Source organism: Erpetoichthys calabaricus, chromosome 2, assembly GCF_900747795.2.
Source record: "Erpetoichthys calabaricus chromosome 2, fErpCal1.3, whole genome shotgun sequence".
NCBI classification, from domain to species: Eukaryota; Metazoa; Chordata; class Cladistia; order Polypteriformes; family Polypteridae; genus Erpetoichthys; species Erpetoichthys calabaricus.
In genome coordinates, this window is record NC_041395.2 from 270,963,935 (window position 1) to 270,981,664 (window position 17,730).

Here is a 17,730-nt window from a genome sequence, read left to right on the forward strand (position 1 = left end):
CTCTCATTCCCTCAGATTCCAAGTCCTGATGTACAGTACCTCCTTAATGTTTGCTGGAGCTATTCAGAGGTTGTTTACGTTTTCAAACCAGCAAAATTCAGTAAAAATATCAGCTGTGAAATTCACCCATACTGTTCCAAATACCCTTCATCTCCTCTTCCTTGTCCATTCTCTTAGCAGCATTTGCATTTTCTTCTATATTCTACCCTAACTACCTTATAGATGTATTTATGTCCATTTAACCATTGATCTCATAAGCCTATAGACCATATGGTTAGACTTCATTTTCTTTTATTTACTATTTAGAAACTTTTAAATCTTTAGATCCTTACTGATCCACAGTGGAGTTCTCTTAAACTTCCCCATGCTTCTAAATTTTGCAGTTAAACTATCCTGCATTTTATATAATACACTTTTAAACCTGTCATGGTGTTCTTCAAATGACTCCAAATAAAAATGTTTACCCAATAAGTCTCTTTTAGATTTTGACACAGCTAATTCAATCTTACCTTACTAAAATGACACAGACGCTTCATTGAAACGTCTTATACAGTACTGTGATCACTAGATCGTAATGGTTTATCTCTACCCCTCAATTCTATCCTGATAGTTACACAACATTAAGGCTTTTCTCTTTTTGATTCTTTATCATTTTGTGTTAAAAATCAAATCACAACAAATCTATGAGTTCTTGTGCTCCCCATTTTGCATTGTTTTCTCACTTTTAAACTAGCCTTTTTCTTATTGTTATCATTATTATAAAGTTATATATTGATACTCTTATCTATACGTCAGCAAAGCAAAGCCAGTAGCCCTCATTTTGTTAGTCTGAAATTTTCTGTTATATATGCACACATACATTGAAAGGCAGGCATAATACAACTGTTGCAGCGTAAACAGGAGGGAGAACAAAAAACTAGTATTTAGGCGGGAGACAGAATACTTTACGTTAAAGGTTTAAATTAAGGGTCGCATTGGAGCCTTGCAGTAAAGAGATTGGGGCTTACCTCCTAGATGTTCTCTGTGTTGAGTTTTCATATTCTGTCTATGTCCATGAGGGCTTCCTCTGGGTACTTCAGTTTCCTCCTCAAGTCCAAAGACAAGCAGTGTGTGTGTATGTGTGTAAGGAGGTGAATGTGTGTTCGCCCAGCATCCTGTCCAGAGATTGTTCCTGACTTGCTGTGACCCTGCCCTGGATAAGTGGGTTAAGAAGATGGCTAGTTTTAAATAAAATATTAGTCAGGGAACAGAAAAGTTTTCTTAAGAAGTGATTTTAATGAAGAGAGAGAAAAAGGTAGTATTCATGCGGGTTAAAGAACAAAGTGAAAGTTTATTATTTAGTGGGAAAAGAACACAAGATAATATGAAGATTGGTGGAAAAAATAACAAGAAAACTATAACCTGTAAAGTACACGGTACTATAATTTACTGAGAAAGTACAAAAGATGAGATGAACTGTGGTGAAAAAACCCTACCAACACAAATAACGTAATGTATTAAATTTAACAAAAATGTTGCCAATGAGGAGTTTTGGTTAATTCAAACCAAAGAATCAAAAAAGTAATAGTAAAAAGTAAAAGTAAAAAAGATTCAATAAATGTAAGCAAAAGGTCCAAGGAGGAAAAGGTATCAAGATTTAAAGGGAAAGATAAAACTAATACTAGATTTAAAAAAGAAAAAATGTTAAAACAAGGCAAAAATACAATCTACCAAAATATCAAAAATACAATAGAAAGTCCAAAAACAGAAAAATGCCAAATTCCAAATCACAATTTATTCTTTAATGGCAAGATAGTGTGGTAGCTCTTAAATCATTTTTTTCCTTACAAAGAAATATTCAGCAAAGTGAGTTCTGCTGGCCACCTCCTTTTGTACAAAATGTCACATAACAGTACATGCATGGTTGTGCAGCATAGCAATGTATAGTTGATGGTGCTCTAAATGACATTCATTGACATTCAATGCAAGTTACATGAAAAACAAAGACAATAAGTAAACATTCAAATAAACAAAACGTAAAAAAATTAAAAGCATTATGAAAAGGGTCTTGAGTACATTAGACAACACTGAGGGAAATATGCAAGGCCCCATAACTATAACAAGTGATGGAAAGATAGCTACAATGTGATTACATTCTTCAAATGGATAATGAAAAACCTTCCATGGAAAGGTTTTCTACTTTTGCTTATTTATTTTTTTTGACTTTTGAATTTATCTCATTTTTGGTTTAATTATTTTCATGGTTGGATTACATTATTTTGTCATTGTTTTGTACTTAAAGTTTATACATTAAGTCCTCTACACATAAACGAATTCTGTTCTGAGAGCGCATTTGCAAGTTCACTTGGTTCGTAAGTCCAGCAAAGTTAGCCTAGACACCCAAAAAACACAATACAACCCCCAACCCTCAACTCCTGTAGAACACATGTACATGTACAGCTATTTGTACATAAGAAAATGCTTTTAAAATATGTTAATATTTGTATTTTGTTATAGATTTCTTGTGTATTTTAACAATAAACAACAGAAAGTTAAATTTTGTTTCCATTGTTTTCCATCAGTTGATATTGCTGTTTACACTATCAGATGGCATATGTATGCAGATCTAACCTACCTCCTATCAAAAACATATTTGTACTGTACAATGCACAAAGTGCTTTTAAAAGTTAATGTTTGTATTTTTCTGTCATAGATTTCTAGTGCATTTTAACAACACCCCGTGACCCTGTGTTAGGATATAGCGGGTTGGAAAATGACTGACTGACTGACTGATTTTAACAACAAACAACTTAAAGTTATTTTTTAATTCCATTGTTTTCCATCAGCTGATCTCGGTACAGTAGACTCGCTTACTGCTAGCAAATGCGGTGAAGATTCATGAAGGTTTTGAAGCGAGGACAAAAAAAAAAGAAAAACAAACATTATAAAAAAAGTACTTCTGATGCTAACTCCAGTTTAAGTGTATCAAAATAAAAGCCCTTGCTAATCCTGTGGTTCTTCTGATGGAATGCTCATATCTGGATATCATACATTAGAGACAATGAGGACAAGTTGATGAGAACAAGCAGTTCACAAAATCCAACCAAAGGTCCCTATTACGGTCCCTAATGCCGTGTAAACAGAGATACAGCCAAAAGCACAACCACTTGTAGAGAATGCATGCATGTGACTGAGAATGTAAACAGTAATGGAGTGGGTTTTGCACTCTGCCTTGTGCTAGACACACAAAATAACTTACACGTTGCTTCGAAATTTGCAAATATGCTATAGTTTTTAATTTTTCACTTATTTAAATATTTTTTAATTTATTGGACATGCATGCTCGCATCTTTTAAAGTTCATAACTTGAATGTCCGTATGTAGGGGACTTACTGTATTCAGCTCTTCGTTTCCTGATCCATCCTTTTAAATTGTCCTTTTAAGGACAACCCCGTTTTTTTCAACTCGGTTGAGCAATACCAGCATCACAAAAATGTGTGATTATAAAATGAAAGGATTTTTTGGAGAGATTAAGTAGTTCTAGTTGGATCAAACACCTGCACTGAGGAAACCAATATCCCTCATCCAGTTATTATAACAATCTAGCTATTATTAGGTAATTGTTGAATCAGTTTTGGGTAATTTATGACCAAATGCTACCAATCTATTTTTATGATAAATATCTTTAAGTAGCTGAAATACCCAGCATTGCCCGGGAGGAAAAAAAATGTTTTTTTTTAAATTGTTTGAGAAAAATGTCATTTTAAAAAAAAAAAAAAACTTTAAAAATAATTTAACAAACAATGAAGACTCACTAATGTGCTTGTCTTGCGGTCTTGTATGTAAGTTATCATCCAGATGACGCTCAGAACCGGCCAACTCTATTTAATTTCAAAAGCAACAGGGGCGCGGTGGTGCACAAACATAAAGAATGCTGGCAGTCACCTCCAGTTCGCCCTCTGGTGGTCGTTCTGAGTGTGAACTGGATGATAATATGCATACAAGACCACAAGATCACCCCCCACCCTACCCTGATTAGGGCTGATTTCACCCTACGGTATTTTTAGTCAACTAATGAGAAACATGTGTACCAAGTTTCATGAAAATCGCTCCAGCCATTTGTAAGTGATGCTGGAACATACATACTGTGACAGATTAAGGGTCTCCGTGACCCCTTTAACCCTCAGACTAGACGTCAGACACCAGATAAAAGTCCAAATAATGGTTTATTAATAATAATAATAATAGTGCACAAAGCACCCTCCTCTCCACAATACTCAATAATAAATCAATAATAACAATACAATAATCCTCCACACTCCCAGACGCGTTGCTACCCTTCCACCCAGCTCAGCTCGACGTCTGGGATTTCTCATTGTCCTTTTATATTCCCTGACCCGGAAGTGTTTCTGTCCAATCAGTCCACAGTTCCTTTTCCCTTCCGGGTCAGGGTAAACAGTCCTTTTCTTCACCCCGGGAGCACGTCGTTCCTTCCTGTCACATGACCGTGACGTACTCCCGGGTTATAGGGCACATAAGAGTCCACGAGCCCCTTTACAGCGACTCCCGGTGGCCCCCAAGATAGCCAGCAGGGCTGTGTATAAAAACTACATAGTCCATGAGGCCCTGCTGGAACTCGGGGCACGTCCACGCTGCTGGGAGAGCTCCTCCTGGCGGCCTGGGGGTGAGGGCCGGAGTAAAAAGCCGGTAATCCTTCACAATACATACATACACTTTTATATATATAGATTGTTTAGAGTAGCCTCTTGAATCCTTATCCATTGTATCTTACACAAATCATCTGTGTCTTAACAATATACTGTAGCTAACTTAATTAGATAATGCAAAGGAATATTTAATCAGCCTGAGCTCAAAGGAATCACATCCAACTGGTTATTTGATGGAATGGCCCGTTGTAGTCAATCCCATTATGTTAATAGTCTTTAGATTATAGTAACTTTGAATGAATCATGAATCATGAACCTATTTATCAGTTTTAGTCAATTCAGGAACTGTTTTACATTGTATTAGCTTTGGACTACTAGAAAACAAAAGAGAGAAAGATTTAAAGGTTTAAAATAATCATTTTTCCTAATAATAGTAAGTGTAGTAAGGGTGTAATTGACTTTATCCATTTCCCTACAAGCTCCTATTGCTAATCTAAAAAATAGAGAAAATTCAAAAGTACGCTGGTTTTGTAAAAGCATGTTTCAGCCTCTAACTCTGTGTGGTCAATGTGGGTATCTGCCTCTTACAACTAGCTCCTAAATGAACATTAAACTAGTAAGGTGCAGTGCATTACAGTACATCAAAAATTAAACAAGTAGGTCCACAAAGAATAAATGTTTAATGAAAATAAGCTAATAAATGCACAGGTACAGCTTGAGAAATAATGCAAATATGGTTACTTGCTGAAAGACAAAGTATTCTACAAGCATCATTAATGATATTGCATGCTATCACAACAAGGAGTGGTGTTAGAAATAATAATAATGAACCTAGAAAAGGTGAAAATATTCTAATCAGGGTGACATTTGGAGTACTCGCTCATACATTGCTTATGATAGTTTGTTCAATATGGTGCTGCAAGGCACTCCTATATGCAGTCATTAATTTCAAATATTAATCAGGGAAAAATACATGAGAATTGATTGAAAAGTGTTGAGACTAGCTGTACTTCATATGTTATGTGTGCAGTGGTGTGGAAATCACAGTCATGATCTTGTGACTAGTGTGCCATGTGGCTTCTCACATTAGCATACTACATAGCCTACTCTGTGTCACTGAGGTCCTCTCTCCTCTAGCAATGAACTATGCAACTCTGCCTTTTCCATCCTTAATGGTACCATTAGCCTTGTCAGCTTCTTACTCACCAGGCACTGCTTTTAAGTATATAGAAGGATAATCAATTATGTTTAACACATTACTGCGTTCTTAGCAGACAATATTACACAAGAAATCTAAACTCAAGATTCAACTTTTATTGCCATCATACAGGTACAACTAAATGCAGTTTTCACATGTCTTTTGGGGTCAGAGTGCATGGTCAGCTATTGTTCAGCGCCCCTGGAGCAATTGTGGGTTAAGGGCCTTGCTCAAGGGCCCAACAGGGTAGAATCCCTTCTGGCAGTAACAGGATTCAAACCGGCAACCTTCAGGATACCAGCACAGAGCCTTAGCCTTAGAGCCACCACAACAACTAATGAGTATTCATTCATCTGTGTTTCTGAATTCTGCCTTGCGTTTGGCTTGACACAGGTGTTGACCTCAGGCATTCAGTTTGTCATGAAATTTCATAATTCAGTTTTGCATGACATGCACAGCACCTTATTTTATACCCTGCAGCTAATATCTTAACATTTCACAGACGGATTATTATTCTGCTCCGCTTTTGGTCATAGGCATACATTTTCCAAATCAAGAAGGTATAATAATCCTGACTTTAAAAAATAACTAAAAGGAGAAACTTTAAGCAAAAGGTATGTTTATTATGTTTGTTTCCATTTAGCCCTTTTATTTCTCTTTTTCATCTGTTTCATTGTCATAAGGAACTTGAGTTAATCTATGAAGCAATGACCATGATGAAGGAACTGTATGTACGCACATCACAGTCAAGCAGGGTCAATTTAGATAATAATTTCAGTGTTCTAGGAAAGTAAAACTTTTAAGTCTGTATTTTACAAATTTTTGGATCTGCTTCTTTTAGATAAAATTAGATAAGGTTGGGAGTTACACAACTTGTTGCTGTTTAATATATTTTAATTGTAATATTCCACAAATGACTAAATAGATGCAACAAATTTTGTAAACTAGTAATAAGAGGCTTTGATTACTGATTGGCCCAGTATGTGATATCACTTTCTACAATGGCCAGTAGGGGGGCTAGCAGCACCCCAAACCCCTGACACAATTGCACAACACCAAGTATGTTATTTGTTGTAATGAGCAATGGTTGCGAAATGTATATTCTCTGTATTTAATTTTAAAAGGATAAGTGCACTCAGATAGCTCATCAAAAGCAGATAAGCAGACAATGGGACAAGCAACAAGGTGAAGGATGGGAGGTTTACCAGGCTATAATTACTGAGAGACATTTTTAAGTTTACGACCTGCTTGTGCTGAGTCATTTTATCTGACAGCAAAGTTAAAGTGAGCTAAGTAAGATATTACTACTGGGTAATGTATTAGCAGTGATGAATTGTAAAATTTATCTTATTAGATTTTATAAAAAAATGAAAATGCTCAACAGGGCTTTATCATAAGGAAATCTTTGATAGGGGACATCAAAAATTGGGTAGTCCCATGAACAGAAACCTTACTGGTGTTTTTATTCCTTTCTCTGGAGCAATGCATGCATGTTGATCTCCTATAGTCTATGGCCTTCATCAACGGCCTGTGGTTCTAAACCACACACAAACCCAAAAGTGATAATAATAAAAAGAGAGCGATATATACACAAATATGCTTTCTAGGATTAGATACTTATCAATGGGAGCACCTGCAAAAGTGGCACAATTTGTTATTTGAATATATTAATGTCCTTTTGAATATTATTATTAATAATATTATTATCTTTGTGGTAAAGCCTTCGCGTTAGTATCAGAAAACTACAAAGCATCATTATGATTTCCAAGGAAATAAATGCTTTCATGAGTGCAATTTTGCGGCTCAGGGAACCATAAAATCATGACATCGTTCTTAAACGCTAACTCTTATCCTTACCTGGAATTAAGTGTAGGACGCTTCTTAAATATTTTTCATGTCCTACTCTGGGGTAGGATAAATTCTTACCTCAGTCAGACATTTAGTGCAATTTCAAGGAGTGACTCTGAGACACTTGATAAATACAGGAACAATTCTGTGAATGGAACTACTGTAAGGCAGAATACCAAATCAAGAAATAGTTTAAACTTGAGAAACAGAACAGTAGCAAGAGCGGCATCAAAATATGCTCAATAAATAGACATAATCAAAAATAATAGAAAACTGGAGAAAAAGAAAAATGAAAAGCCATAAAATAGAAAAAAATAAGGAAAGGATATAATGTAATGAAATAAAAAGAAGATGAAGTTGAAGTTACAGCATTGACTGTTGATATTATTCTTTATATACCCAATGCATTGCAGTTTTTGCCACTGCAAAGCACAACCTTCACTCATATCATATGGGGACAGCCTTATGTCATTGTCAGAATAACAGCTATATATGTAATGGGAAGATTGCTGAGAACACTCATCTCAGCTTCATCTACAATAGTCAAATCTGGTACAGTTTAATTTCTGATTTGATGCTTTATTGTATGGATTATGTTTAATTGCCACAGAGGTCTAGTTGGTTGACTCTTAGATCTGAGTGCCACATTTGATACCATTGATCACAATATTCTTGGAAATCGCCTTAGTCAATGGGTGGGCCTCTCTGGCAGTGTCTTAAATTGGTTTGAGTCCTACCTGGCAGGTAGAAAATTCTTTGTTAGTTGTGGTAATTATACTTCAAAGACACATGATATTCTATATGGTGCTCCACAAGGCTCTATACTGGGTCCGCTGCTGTTTTCGATTTACATGCTTCTGTTAGGTCAGATTATCTCGGGGCATAATGTGAGCTACCACAGCTATGCTGATGACACACAACTGTATTTATCAATTGCACCTGGTGACCCCAACTCTCTTGATTCACTGATACAATGTCTTACTGTTTCTGAATGGATGAGGAGTAATTTTCTCAAACTAAATAAAGAGAAAACAGAAATTTTAGTGATTTGACAATAATGGATATAATGAGGTTATTAGAAATAAACTTGATGCATTGGGGTTAAAAGTCAAGACGGAGGTAAAGAATTTAGGGGTAACAATTGACTGTGACCTGAATTTTAAATCACATATTAATCAGATCACTAGGATAGCATTTTTTCACTTAAGAAATATAGCAAAGTTAGACCTCTTATAACATTGCAAGATGCTGAGAAATTAGTTCACACTTTTGTTTTCAGTCGGCTAGATTACTGTAACGCACTCCTCTCAGGACTACTAAAAAAAAAACATCAATCGATTGCAACTAGTGCAGAATGCAGCTGCTAGAATCTTAACTAGGAAAAGAAAATTCGAGCACATCACCCCAGTTTTGATATCACTACATTGGTTACCTGTGTCATTTAGAATTGACTTTAAAATACTGCTTATGGTTTACAAAGCCTTAAATGATCTCGCTCCATTTTATATTTCGTAATGTCTTACACCTTACACTCCAAATCGTAACCTCAGATCTTCAAATGAGTGTCTACTTAGAATTTCAAGAGCTAAACTTAAAAGTGGCAAAGCGGCCTTCTGCTGTTCTGGAATAGCTTGCCAGTAGGAATTCACCAGGCTACTACAGTGGAACACTTTAAAAAACTGCTGAAAACACATTACTTTAACATGGCTTTCTCATAGCTTCATCTTAGTTTAATCCTGATGCTCTGTAATTTCAATTAATTATCATTATCATTCATGGTGGCTCCAAAATCCATACTAACCCCTACTTTCTCTTCTGTTCTTTTTCCGGTTTTCTGTGGTGGTGATCTGCGCCACCATCACCTAGTCAAAGCACCGTGATGTTCCTACATTGATGGATTACATGGCCAGAAGTCCACATGACCGTCATCATCAAACTCTTCCATGAGAACCCTGAATGCAATGAGGACTGAGTGAGGTCATTTAGGTAGAATGCCTAGAAGGGGCTGGGCGGTCTCGTGGCCTGGAACCCCTGCAGATTTTATTTTTTTCTCCAGCTGTCTGGAGTTTTTTTTTTTTTTTTTTCTGTCCTCCCTGGCCGTCAGACCTTACTTTTTATTCTGTGTAGGTGTTCCCTAATTTTAATTCTTATTTATTTTGTCTTTTTCTCTTTCTTCATCATGTAAAGCACTTTGAGCTACATTGTTTGTATGAAAATGTGCTATATAAATAAATGTTGTTGTTGTTGATTGTCAAGGTCTGCATGGTGTCATTTCTGTCTCGACAAGTGGAGGCACCATGAAAGAAGAGGAGATCATTCTTGAATTTGTGTGGTGTCTGTCTATGCAATACTGGTAATAAACATCAGTCCTCACAGAATGAACCCTTCAGAACTTTCATTACCTCTGTCTGAGAGACACTTTCCCCACTGCCTATGTCTTTTGGGCTATTACTGTAAAAAGCTTCCTTTTAGCTAGACCATTTGAGTTTCTGTCTTTATCACAGGTCTGGACTGCTTCTCTTTGCATGACTGGATTTGTTTTAGATGTCTGAATCTACAGCAGTTTATTAAAAACTGTATGCATAACAGCACATTTCTAAGTAAATGACAAAATCCTAACAAAAAAATCAAAGGTCATGAATGTCAAAATAGGATTTTTGAGTGATAAACACGAGCTGCCTTTTTACTTTGTATAATCTGGATCAGTAGTCATGTGTTAACAGATGTGGCCTAGAAACTGAGCTTGCAATGGGAAATGAAGCAGGAAAAATTGATATAAGAAATCAGGAGATGAATTGAAGCCAAAAGCAAGCCAAGGACTCTAACTGGGAAATCAATAAAAAAGTAACGAGAGCTTAAAACATTTATCTAAATCATAGTCAAAACAATGGAGTAGTATCAGAACTTGAAAAAAGAATGAAGAAATGATCACTGTAAGATGTGGGTGAATCCTAATCTTGAAGCCAGTCCAGTTTAAATAGCATTGTGCTAGCAGTGTTACATAATGTGATTTTGGGGGTGACAGGGCTTAGCATCTTACAAGTGGATACCCTAAATGGTGTCTTCCTTAGGAAAAAAAAACAAATGTCATCACGAGAAGGCATGATTAATTTTATGAATAGTTAAAAATGGTTTAACAATGAAAAATGTTTTTATTTTTTTAAATCCCAGTTTGCATGTACAGTTTCAGTGAAAAGACCAAAAAGCAGTCAGATCATGACATAGGAAATGTAATGTCACATGCCCATAATCTCTGTCACCAACAGAAACAAAACATTTTAAACATCACTGAAAACAAATCCCCTAGAACAAACAGCAATGCCTGACGATTTTGATTGTCGCACAGAGTATAAAAATGCATGCTTTACATAAAAACAATTTTTCGGGAGATAAATCTCAAAGCTCCAAACATTACAGGTGCAGAGAACAACATAAAAGGATGTGCGTTGTCTTCAGGGAATAACTATCACATTCTTAAATTCTCAGTAGATATTTTACAAGCTAAATAAAAATAAAAAAGAACAGGAAAACAGAGGCAAATGTGGCTTTAAATAAAAACAAATGCCTTCAAGAAATCCCTTGGGCACATTTTTTGGAAGCCTTAGGGTTGGAAGGATGGCAAAGAAATGCTTCCAAATAACAAAAGACACAAAGGCAGGAAAGCAACTCAACAGAAAAGACTGCAGGAGGAAAAAAAAACCACATCTTTAATATGCCTTTCTGACATTTCTTTCAACTGCAGCATGCGTGTTCACTGCAAGTGTACATCAACAAAACCCTCTTGGCCCAGCAGGCAGGTGCCATTATAGCAGTTCGTTTTCAAGGTAAGTAGCTATAAGATGTGACAGGACCAGAATTAGTAATGCCGTTTTGCTGTCATTTTTATCAGCACACCCTGCAGGGAGGATGTGATTAAATGGATATTCAACCTTCTGCATTAATGTTGCGTGCCCTGTTTTAATTTGCATTTAGTTAGCAGTGCAAAGAAAGTGTAATTTTATTATTTACTGTGAAAAAACAAGCTTCAACCAAAGAAGAAGAAGAGGAAGTTTGGAGACATACTACTGCAAAGTGTAATTGGATTCATTTTTAGTAATTTCAGTCTTCCTAGTAAGTTGCCACTTGGAGTATGTGTTTAAGTATAATCACAAACAGAATTGGGGTGAGAGTATAAACTGGAGGATTGGGAATTCCTGTTTCTGTTTATTATTCCGGAGGCATGGATCTGCATTGCTGGCACGACTACTTATCTGCTGTATTCATTTATTCATGCAGGATACAATATTAAAGATTCAATGATGCTGCACAGTTCATGAATTCCTTAGAAGCAAATAAGAAAGGCATCCACGCAAATTCTATAAGCACAGTTTTTAAGCTACAATCCAAATGCTATTAAGGTGAATCTATTATAAATTTTATACATTAACAGCAGTTGCTAACTCTCTATACCTTGGCTGGACTTGAGGAATGAATTATATAGTCTGATCTCCTCATTGTCTGAAATGGTCACATAATTCATGCTTGAATTTCATAACAAGCTAATTCTGGAAAGTATAATATGTTGAATGTCAGGGTCTGTGATGAAGGCTAAGCTCCCTTCTGTAGTTGTTTCTTATCTCTAGAAACTACAAGTCGTGTTTGAAGAGTATAAGATGTCCTTCTATCTGTTTGTTTCATAGTTACCGATTTGAATGGTTGTGTACTAGAACACTGTTTCCTTCACTGCCTACTAAATGTAAAACTGTTGCATTGTTTTTACCTTTCTTCTCCATGTACCAAAATGTGGCAATGATAGCCACGATGAACACCAGAAATTGTTACTGAATTGGTCCTCTTCAGAACAAGGCATTCATGTGTCAGAGACCCTTTTTAAGAAAACTGGGAAGTGCTTTTTTTTTTTTTTGAAATGGCCATTACATGCCTTGCCGTTTTCTTTTCTCTCTCTATGTCTTTGTATCCACTGGCCTAAAAAGAAGAAAAGGGGAAAGAAATACTCATGTCAAGAAGTCAAATCAATAGCTGGTTTATATAAGTCAAATCAATGGAGATGCTTAACATCCCACAGCCACCTTTTGCACTGTCTCTGGGGCTTCACTTTACACACTCAAGGAGTAAAAAAAGGAGAACAGTGCTGTAGGCTGCGGAACAGATGGCTCTTGTTGCACTGGGCATAATTTTAAAACAGACATTGTAAAGTTTTATTCCTAATTGAAAGAGTGAAACATTTCAGTTCAAGTAATAAAGTTGTAATTGCTTTTAAGCTTTAATCCCAAAGAAAAATGTAAATACATACTCCTTAAATGCTATAAATATAATTCCTTATAAATACAAATATTTGGCAGTATTCAACAAGATATTATTACAAAGAAGCATTCAAGTTGGACAACAATGTCTTCATGTCTTACACTTATGCTGGGATTTATTGGCTATTTATATTGACCAGAAGTGACACATGTAAAATTGATGATAAAGTTTTTTTTTTCAGCACAAATCAGAAAAAACAGTGCCTAAAAGGCAGAAATGGTGCCATTCTGATCAATCAGTCATTTTGTAAGCTCAGTCACAACCTTAAGAGAAAAAAGGATTTTCATGTCTTACATCTTTAATGGCTGATAAATGACTTTACTGCAGATCCACTTAATAGGTAAGGATCACTTAGGATTGGCTGGTCATGTTTTTCATCATAAAAACATAGCATAGAGACAACTAAGGGGCCTGAGTCAAGTTAATAAAAACTAAGGCAAAAGAAGTTAATTAGCAGAAAAAAACTGGTCACTAATTAAGAAGATGGATAGAATGAAAACCTGCAACCACTGCGGCCCTCCAAGCCCGGAGTTCGACTCCCCTGCTTTAAAGTAAAACTTTAGCCAAGACTTCAACATTGCTATTCCAAAGTGAATTTGGTCTTTATGATACATCTTGTAGTAACTTTTTATATTTCTTTGGAAAGACAGAAATTGATGTTTGGTGCAATGATTTAGGTAGAATTTGATTTTCTTTATTTTAAACATACAGTAGTTTGTGATGAAAATATTAATTTGAAATCCCAGTTTAGCTGGACATCTGCTGGCTCGTTTCATGTCTCATCTCTGTTTGGCTGTCATTTAATGAAAAAAGGAATAAATTCAGAGGACTGAATCCTTAAAAACAAGGCTATTAAAATGAGGGAAAAAGAAGTTAATTAGCAGTGAAAGAATGAAAACCTGCAGCCACTGTGGCCCTCCAGGCCCGGAGTTTGACACCACTGTTCTAACTCTTTTCACTGTTAATTAACTTATTTTTTCTTCATAGCCTTGTTTTTAAAGAATCAGTCCTCTTAATTGATTCTTTTCTTCATTAAGTGACAACCAAACAAAAATGTGACGAGCCGACAGACGATTAGCTAAATTGGCGCTTCAAATTTCAACAAATTTCACTCCAGTTTCTTAATGAGAGGTGGATTGTTGCTGTTAATTAAACTCGTTATTTAATTCCATGGCTTGTTGCTGATCTCATTCTGCCACAGCAGACATTTCCAAAACTGCTGATTTTCTGATTTTTCTAAGAACACCATCAAAATGTTTTGGTCACCTGAGAGATCAACCCTACTGGGACCTTCACCTTTCTTTATTTTCAGATATTGTATGATGGGCACAGGTGAGCTGGTCATGTGGCGGCTTGCTTTGTGTCTCATTATTGTTTGGCTGCTAATTAAGGAAAAAGAAACAACTAAGGGGCCTGAGTCAAGTTAATTAAAAATAAGGCAAAAGAAGTTAATTAGCAGCAAAACCTGGTCTCCAATTAAGAAGATGGTTCGAATGAAAACCTGCAGCCATTGCTCCTCTCCAGGGGCCTCATGTATAAACGGTGCATACGCACAAAAATGTTGCATATGACCGTTTCCACGCTCACATCGCAATGTATAAAAACTAAACTTGGCGTAAAGCCACGCACATTTTTATGCCTGCTCAATCCCTTGCGTACACGAGTTCTCCACTCGGTTTTGCAAACTGACGGCACCCAGTGTCAAAGCAGTGCTACTGTTCCTGTGTGGTTTCCCTTTAGTTTTTAGATTCATATCCCTGATGCTGCTTTATCAAATGCGCTGAAATTAACCGCATATCGTTTAGGCATCGCATTGTAATCAACACGTAATCATATAATGGTGCACCGAATGGCCAAACTATTCTAAATACCATCACTGCTTTATTGTTGTTATTCCCAGTGCACCACTGAGTATTTAACCCACATTTATCTGAGTGTGGAATCACAGCTGTACAGCAGCTGATTGGATTATCGGTATACAGCATCTTGCACACACTGTCTCAGCCATGCACGCAATCTATTTGAACTGCTCCCATATGGAAACCACTTCAGAGCCTTTCCTGTAGGGACCTCACAGTTCAAAAACAGTTTCATCCCAAGTGCTCTAAACACACTCAATCAGTACATAAATTGCTCCTGGTAGAACTGTTTGTACTTTGTGAGACACGGGTCCGAACACCACCAGACAGACACCAACACTTTACAAAAACACACAGGTTTAATAATAAAATACAGTCCCGCACAGCACACATTGCTCCCAGCACCAGTCACCCTGCACACGGGCCTTTCTCTCCCTGTCCGTGGACTGCCTTTCCTGTCTTCACGGGAGCTTTGTCCTGCTCCTACTCCCGACTCTAGCTCCCAGACTGTAGGAAGGTGGCCCCTTTTATGATCGCTCCAGCTGCTCATTGATGACCTTCCGGCGGCACTTCCTGGTGTGCCGGAAGTGCTGCACAAGCACCCGGAAGCACTCCGGGTGTCCCCGGAAGGTTCTTCCTCCACCTGCCCAGGTGTGGCGGAAGTGCAGGTTTCTCGGGCTCCACAACGCTTGGGGTGCCCCCTGGTGGCAGACACAGGACCCAATGAGTTTGAGCCTCCTGGCTCCATCCCCGTGGTCCCTTCATTATCCAGGGCGGTTGCCCCCTCATGGCCCAGGGAACGAATAACCTGCCTCCCTGTCCTTCCAGGCATCCTGGCTGGGTCTGCCCCCCAGCCTCCTGTGATAACTTATAAGTACAATCACCTCACTGTAAACTTGCACTGCAGTTATAATATTGCACAACCTGAGTCACTTTATAAAGTGCGTATTTACAGATGATGATGACTGGCTTCTGAGTTGATTTAGATTTCCAAGCGCTATCTTCTTGGAGCTCTTGATATCATTTTTAAGATGAACTGCAGTAAAGCATGTTTATTACATTATACAGATAAGTTTTAAACTTCATTAAAGTAATGTATGTTGTTAATAATTAAACATGTGAAGAGACGGTGGCACAGCGCTAGCGACGAGCTGGTGCCTCGTTTAGGGATTGTTCCTGCCTCGAGCTGTATGCTTTCTGGAATTGGCGTGACCCTGGATGGATAGATGGATGGAATAATTAAACATGTACTACGAAGATATTTCAATGTTTCATAAAAGTTTTGAAGAATCGGCGTTCTAAGCTTACAGATGACTTGGTATCTATTAGAGAGCTGATTGTGTGGTTGGTTACTTGGAGAAAGAAAAGGAAGAACAGGAATTGGGGGTTAGTGAGTTTGAGAGAGACAGTACTGCTGCCATAAATTATTTCATCAAAGGTCGCGCACGGCGCAGCAAGCATCTTGAGGAGGGCAGGAACAATGTCTAGACAGGGCACCAACTCATCGCTAATACTGCACCACGTTGACCGGGATTTATGTAGCGGAACGTGGAAGTTGGTGTTCACACAGATTTATGCATCTGGATTTTTTTGTGTATACGCACATTTCCGCTTTTGTCCGTACGCCATGTTTTAGTGTGAATTCTACGCACAGTGTTATGCATGAGGCCCCAGGACTGGAGTTCAACACCCCTGCTTTAAAGAATAGGGAAAGAGTTTACCTCTGTAATGTGAGAAGATCAACTGGTATCTGGTCTTAAGCACTTGTGCTATGTAAAATATTCTCCTAAAGAATCTAGATTTCCTGAGGTCTTTTTATTTTCCCATGCAGTGTTTGATAGAGTTGTATTTGGTTATCTGTTTACCTTATTCTGCACTTTTGAGTTTGGACCTAACTTGATTAAATTAACTTGTTAATGCTAGTCCAGAAGAATCTGTCTGTATTAATTATATAAAAGATGAAATTTTTCAAATTAGAACTTGAACCCAGACAAAGGTGTCCATTATCAGCAGTTATTTTAGTTTTGAACCAAAAGAGATGTGTCTCCAAAGGTAGTCAGATATAAAAGGGAAAGAACTTGAACAGAAAATATTTCTTTATGCTGAGAATTTTGTTTTGATCTCCAGATTCAAAATGAATAAAAGTTTCTTTTTCAAGTGAATTCTCTTGCATGCCAGACTAAACTGGACTACTTTTGGTTGATGGATTATAGTTGTATCAGCTAGCAAAGAAAAAGTTAGTTTGTTTTAAAGAGAAGGACCAGAAGAAAATACATGGTAAGAATAACAAAGCTAAGGAGAAAGCCACAAGTCAAAGAAACAACACTAAACCAAAAACTTGTCTTAATTTGAGCAGAAAATCAATACCAGAAATCAAAAAGAAATTTGCATGTAATTGCTATATAAAATTCAAATCTCAGATGTATCGGAACCATATGAAGTGACCTATACAATCATGTCGATGATGTCATCATCACACAGTCCTGGTGCTTTATGGGATGCATTACCATGGTAACCCTTGTCATAAGAATGAACCAGAGACATCAAAAAGGTATTGGGCAGCCACCCGTATATTGTGCCCTGGCTGCAAATGGGTAATTTGTTGTAAGTTTTTCACAGGTCAGGGTCCAAAACAGAACTGATTTAAGGCTGTAAAGAAAGGCAGAGGAAAGACAGGAAGTGATGTAATTGGGGCTTTAACCGGAAGTGATGTCATCTGGACCATAAAGTAATGTCATCATATGTGTCAGAACCAGAAGTGATATTATCATCATATGTGCCGGAACCATAAGTGTCGTCATCAATGGAGCCAGAAGCATGCAGGATTTCCCGTGGATGGTCTGCAGACAATTAAGAAAGTCAGTGCACCTCTCCA